Here is a 7,273-nt window from a genome sequence, read left to right as displayed (position 1 = left end):
AACAAAGCTTACAGAAAAAAAAATAGAAAAAATAGAAAGAAAAAGAAAAAGCAAGCAGAAAAAGCCAATAACCCTTAAAACCAAAAGGCAAGGGCAAATAAAAAGGATCCCAAGGCTTTGAGCATCAGTGGATAGGAGGGCCTAAAGGAATAAAATCCTGGTCTAAGCGGCTAAACCAAGCTGTCCCTAACCATGTGCTTGTGGCGTGAAGGGGTCAAGTGAAAACTTGAGACTGAGCGGTTAAAGTCAAGGTCCAAAGCAAAAGAAGAGTGTGCTTAAGAACCCTGGGCACCTCTAATTGGGGACTCTAGCAAAGCTGAGTCACAATCTGAAAAGGTTCACCCAATTATGTGTCTGTGGCATTTATGTATCCGGTGGTAATACTGGAAAACAAAGTGCTTAGCGCCACGGCCAAGACTCATAAAGAAGCTGTGTTCAAGAATCATCATACTGAACTAGGAGAGTCAATAACACTATTCGAAATCTGAAGTTCCTATAGATGCCAATCATTCTGAACCTCAATAGATAAAGTGAGATGCCAAAACTATTCAAGAGGCAAAAAGCTATAAGTCCCGCTCATATGATTGAAGCTCTGTTTCATTGATAGTTTGGAATTTATAGTATATTCTCTTCTTTTTATCCTATTTGATTTTCAGTTGCTTGGGGACAAGCAACAATTTAAGTTTGGTGTTGTGATGAGCGGATAATTTATACGCTTTTTGGCATTGTTTTTAGTATGTTTTTAGTAGGATCTAGTTACTTTTAGGGATGCTTTCATTAGTTTTTATGTTAAATTCACATTTCTGGACTTTACTATGAGTTTGTGTGTTTTTCTGTGATTTCAGGTATTTTCTGGCTGAAATTGAGGGACTTGAGCAGAAATCAGATTCAGAGGTTGAAAAAGGACTGCTGATGCTGTTGGATTCTGACCTCCCTGCACTCAAAGTGGATTTTCTAGAACTACAGAACTCGAACTGGCACGCTTCCAATTGCGTTGGAAAGTAGACATTCAGGGCTTTCCAGCAATATATAATAGTCCAAACTTTGGCCAAGAATTGATGACGTAAACTGGCGTTCAACGCCAGCTTTCTGCCCAAATCTGGCGTCCAGCGCCAGAAAAGGATCCAAAACCAGAGTTGAACGCCCAAACTGGCACAGAACTTGGCGTTCAACTCCACATATGGCCTCTGCACGTGCTACACTCAAGCTCAGCCCAAACACACACCAAGTGGGCCCCGGAAGTGGATTTATGCATCAATTACTTACTCATGTAAACCCTAGTGACTAGTTTATTATAAATAGGACCATCTTTTGATCATCTTAGGATCTTAGGATCATCTTTGAACGCATTGTTCTTAGATCAAGGGGGCTGGCCATCTCGGCCATGCCTGGACCTTCACTTATGTATTTTCATACGGTAGAGTTTCTACACTCCATAGATTAAGGTGTGGAGCTCTGCTGTTCCTCAAAGATTAATGAAAGTACTACTGTTTTCTATTCAATTCTTCTTATTTCTCTTCTAAGATATCCATTCGCACCCAAGAACGTGATGAAGGTGATGATTATGTGTGACGCTCATCATCCTTCTCCCTTATGAACGCGTGCCTGACAAACACTTCTGTTCTACATGAAATAAGCTAGAATGAGTATCTCTTAGATCTCTTAACCAGAATCTTCGTGGCGTAAGCTAGAATGATGGCGGCATTCAAGAGAATCCGGAAGGTCTAAACCTTGTCTGTGGTATTCTGAGTAGGATTCAATGATTGAATGACTGTGACGAGCTTCAAACTCGCGAGTGCTGGGCGTTAGTGACAGACGCAAAAGGAGGGTGAATCCTATTCCAGCATGATCGGGAACCGACAGATGAATAGCCATGCCATGACAGGGTGCGTGAGCATATTATTCACTGAGAGGAGGGGATGTAGCCACTCACAACGGTGATGCCCTTGCATAAAGCCAGCCATGGAAAGGAGTAAGACTGATTGGATGAAGATAGCAGGAAAGCAGAGGTTCAGAGGAACGAAAAGCATCTCCATTCGCTTATCTGAAATTCCTACCAATGATTTACATAAGTATCTCTATCCCTATTTTATTATATAATATTCGAAAACACCATTATCACTTTATATCTGCCTGACTGAGATTTACAAGGTGACCATAGCTTGCTTCATACCAACAATCTCCGTGGGATTCGACCCTTACTCACGTAAGGTATTACTTGGACGACCCAGTGCACTTGCTGGTTAGTTGTATCGAAGTTGTGACAATCATGAATTAAGATCAGAGCACCAAGCTTTGGAGCCATTACCAGGATTTGTTCGAGCCTGGAGATCACAATTTCGTGCACCAGGTGACAATGCTTCTTGTTTTCTGAATGAATGCCTGAACAGTGCATATGCCTTTTGAAGTTGTTGTTTTAGAATGTTAAATATGTTGACTCTTGAAAGAATGATGACAAGGAGACATGTTATTTGATAATCTGAAAAATCATAAAAATGATTCTTGAAGCAAGAAAAAGCAGTAAAGAACAAAGCTTGCAGAAAAAAAAAAGAGAGAGAAAGCAAGCAGAAAAAGCCAAAAGCTCTTAAAACCAAGAGGCAAGAGCAAAAAGCCAATAGCCCTTAAAACCAAAAGGCAAGGGTAATAAAAAGGATCCCAAGGCTTTGAGCATCAGTGTGATAGGAGGGCCTAAAGGAATAAAATCCTGGCCTAAGTGGCTAAACCAAGCTGTCCTTAAACATGTGCTTATGGCGTGAAGGTGTCAAGTGAAAACTTGAGACTGAGCGGTTAAAGTCAAGGTCCAAAGCAAAAGAAGAGTGTGCTTAAGAACCCTGGACACCTCTAATTGGGGACTTTAGCAAAGCTGAGTCACAATCTGAAAAGGTTCACCCAGTTATGTGTCTGTGGCATTTATGTATCCGGTGGTAATACTGGAAAACAAAGTGCTTAGGGCCACGGCCAAGACTCATAAAGTAGCTGTGTTCAAGAATCAACATACTGAACTAGGAGAATCAATAACACTATCTGAACTCTGAGTTCCTATAGATGCCAATCATTCTAAACCTCAATGGATAAAGTGAGATGCCAAAACTATTCAAGAGGCAAAAAGCTACAAGTCCCGCTCATCTGATTGGAGCTATGTTTCATTGATAGTTTGGAATTTATAGTATATTCTCTTCTTTTTATCCTATTTTATTTTCAGTTGCTTGGGGACAAGCAACAATTTAAATTTGGTGTTGTGATGAGCGGATAATTTATACGCTTTTTGGCATTGTTTTTAGTATATTTTTAGTAGGATCTAGTTACTTTTAGGGATGTTTTTATTAGTTTTTATGCTAAATTCACATTTCTGGACTTTACTATGAGTTTGTGTGTTTTTCTGTGATTTCAAGTATTTTCTGGCTGAAATTGAGGGATTTGAGCAAAAATCAGATTCAGAGGTTGAAGAAGGACTGGTGATGCTGTTGGATTCTGACCTCCCTGCACTCAAAGTGGATTTTCTGGAGCTACAGAACTCAAAACGGCGCGCTTTCAATTGTTTTAGAAAGTAGACATCCAGGGATTTCCAGAAATATATAATAGTCCATACTTTGGCCAAGTTTAGAGGACGTAAAAGGGCGTTGAACGCCAGTTCTACGCTGCTGTCTGGAGTTAAACGCCAGAAACACGTCACAAACCAGAGTTGAACGCCAGAAACACGTTACAACCTGGCGTTCAACTCCAGAAAGAGCCTCTACACATGTAACATTCAAGCTCAGCCCAAGCACATACCAAGTGGGCCCTGGAAGTGGATTTATGCATCAATTACTTACTTCTGTAAACCCTAGTAACTAGTTTAGTATAAATAGGACTGTTTACTATTGTATTAGACATCTTATGATTTTTAGTTCATCTTAGGATCATAGTGATCACGTTTTGGGAGCTGGCCTCTCGGCCATGCCTGAACCTTTCACTTATGTATTCTCAACGGTAGAGTTTTTACACTCCATAGATTAAGGTGTGGAGCTCTGCTGTTACTCAAAGATTAATGCAAAGTACTACTGTTTTTCTATTCAACTCAACTTATTCCGCTTCTAAGATATTCATTCGCACTTCAATATGAATATGATGAACATGACAATCATCATCATTCCCCCACGAACGCATGCCTGACAACCACTTCCGTTCCACCTTAGATTGAATGATTATCTCTTGGATCTCTTAATCAGAATCTTCGTGGTATAAGCTAGATTGATGGCGGCATTCATGAGAATCCGGAAAGTCTAATCCTTGTCTGTGGTATTCTGAGTAGGATTCTGGGATTGAATGACTGTGACGAACTTCAAACTCACGAGTGCTGGGCGTAGTGACAGACGCAAAAGGAGGGTGAATCCTATTCCAGTATGATCGAGAACCTCAGATGATTAGCCGTGCTGTGACAGAGCATTTGGACCATTTTCACAAGAGGATAGGATGCAGCCATTGACCACGGTGATGCCTTCAGACGATTAGCCATGCAGTGACAGCGCATTGGACCATTTTCCAGAGAGGATGAAAAGTAGCCATTGACAATGGTGATGTCCTTACATAAAGCCAGCCATAGAAAGGAGTAGGACTGATTGGATGAAGACAGCAGGAAAGCAGAAGTTCAGAGGGATGAAAGCATCTCTATACGTTTATCTGAAATTCTCACCAATGATATACATAAGTGTTTCTATCTTTATTTTCTATTTATTTATTAGTTATTTTTGAAAACTCCATGACTATTTTATATCCGCCTGACTGAGATTTACAAGGTGACCATAGCTTGCTTCATACCAACAATCTCCGTGGGATCGACCCTTACTCACATAAGGTTTATTACTTGGACGACCCAGTGCACTTGCTGGTTAGTTGTATCGAAGTTGTGAATGAAAAACAATTTATTAAGACGTGCGTACAAGTTTTTGACGCCGTTGCCTGAGATCACAATTTCGTGCACCACACATACAGCACATAGTTTTATGAATCAAAACCACCAACATAAAACAAAGTAATATCACTAAGAGATTAGGATAGACTGAAATATCATTGTCGATGTAAGCAATTCTCTGCTGGGAGTCCATGGAGTCTTCATGTAGCACTTCGGCAAAATTTGTACTACTAAATGTCATTCTTTGTAGTTTATAAAATGAACAAGTAAATGTTGATTATGTTATATATTAAATAATGAGATTTATGAGTAACATACTTTGTAGGGAGGTGCATAGGTTTGGAAGGCACATACTTGTTTGGTGCCAACCATGTCTCAAGACCATGCTCAGTTGGATTGTAGTCTAATATGCACTATGATCCTGCCAATTATACATACTGATTCCTCTATTTTCATCTTAGTATTGCAAAGCGCAGTATAGTAGAGTTATCATTTCAAGCTATCATATCGAAAGGTATGGATGATAAAGCAGAAGGGGATTGTTCAGATTTACGGTGATTGGAAAGAGTCGTATAACAAGATTCGCGTCCTGTTATAAGTTTTACAACAATGTCTCCCTGGCACCATACATGATGGCATTGTTGTTCCATATTACAACGGGAACATGATTGATAGAGATTATAGCCATCTTGATAAGGTGTTTTCACCCTTCTCTCCATATGTCGAATTATTTAAGTACTTTAAGCATTTTGTATCGGTTGACGGGACATATTTGTATGGCAAATATGAAGTGTGCTGCTAATTGCTGTGGCCCAAGATGGTAATAACAACATTTTGTCTATAGATTTTGCACTACTAAAGTCTAAGCCTACCGAGTCATAGTCACTTTTTCTGACAAATTTGAGGCAGCACGTTTGATGAGCGGATAATTTATACGCTTTTTGACATTGTTTTTAGTATGTTTTTAGTAGGATCTAGTTACTTTTAGGGATGTTTTCATTAGTTTTTATGTTAAATTCACATTTCTGGACTTTACTATGAGTTTGTGTGTTTTTCTGTGATTTCAGGTATTTTCTGGCTGAAATTGAGGGACTTGAGCAGAAATCAGATTCAGAGGTTGAAAAAGGACTGCTGATGCTGTTGGATTCTGACCTCCCTGCACTCAAAGTGGATTTTCTGGAGCTACAGAACTCGAAATGGCGCGCTTCCAATTGCGTTGGAAAGTAGACATCCAGGGCTTTCCAGAAATATATAATAGTCCATATTTTGGCCAAGAATTGACGACGTAAACTGGCGTTCAACGCCAGCTTTCTACCCAAATCTGGCGTCCAGCACCAGAAAAGGATCCAAAACCAGAGTTGAACGCCCAAACTGGCACAGAAACTGGCGTTCAACTCCACAAATGGCCTCTGCACGTGCAACACTCAGGCTCAGCCCAAACACACATCAAGTGGGCCCAGGAAGTGGATTTATGCATCAATTACTTACTCATGTAAACCCTAGTGACTAGTTTATTATAAATAGGACCTCTTACTATTGTATTAGGCATCTTTGGTCTCAGTTTTATTCCATTATTCATCTTAGGAGACTATTGATCACGTTTTAGGGGGGCTGGCCATCTCGGCCATGCCTGGACCTTCACTTATGTATTTTCATACGGTAGAGTTTCTACACTCCATAGATTAAGGTGTGGAGCTCTGCTGTTCCTCAAAGATTAATGCAAAGTACTACTGTTTTCTATTCAATTCTTCTTATTTCTCTTCTAAGATATCCATTCGCACCCAAGAACGTGATGAAGGTGATGATTATGTGTGACGCTCATCATCCTTCCCCCTTATGAACGCGTGCCTGACAAACACTTCTGTTCTACATGAATTAAGCTAGAATGAGTATCTCTTAGATCTCCTAACCAGAATCTTCGTGGCGTAAGCTAGAATGATGGCGGCATTCAAGAGAATCCGGAAGGTCTAAACCTTGTCTGTGGTATTCTGAGTAGGATTCAATGATTGAATGACTGTGACGAGCTTCAAACTCGCGAGTGCTGGGCGTTAGTGACAGACGCAAAAGGAGGGTGAATCCTATTCCAGCATGATCGAGAACCGACAGATGAATAGCCGTGCCGTGACAGGGTGCGTGAGCATATGATTCACTGAGAGGAGGGGATGTAGCCACTGACAACGGTGATGCCCTTGCATACAGCCAGCCATGGAAAGGAGTAAGACTGATTGGATGAAGATAGCAAGAAAGCAGAGGTTCAGAGGAACGAAAAGCATCTCCATTCGCTTATCTAAAATCCCTGCCAATGAATCTACATAAGTATCTCTATCCCTTTTATTGTTCATTTTAATCTAATAAAATATCATGTTTAAATCCGCCTGACTG

The sequence above is a fragment of the Arachis ipaensis genome, chromosome B10 (genome assembly GCF_059453495.1).
Source record: "Arachis ipaensis isolate K30076 ecotype BB chromosome B10, ASM5945349v1, whole genome shotgun sequence".
Classification (NCBI taxonomy): Eukaryota; Viridiplantae; Streptophyta; class Magnoliopsida; order Fabales; family Fabaceae; genus Arachis; species Arachis ipaensis.
This window is presented reverse-complemented; position numbering follows the sequence as displayed.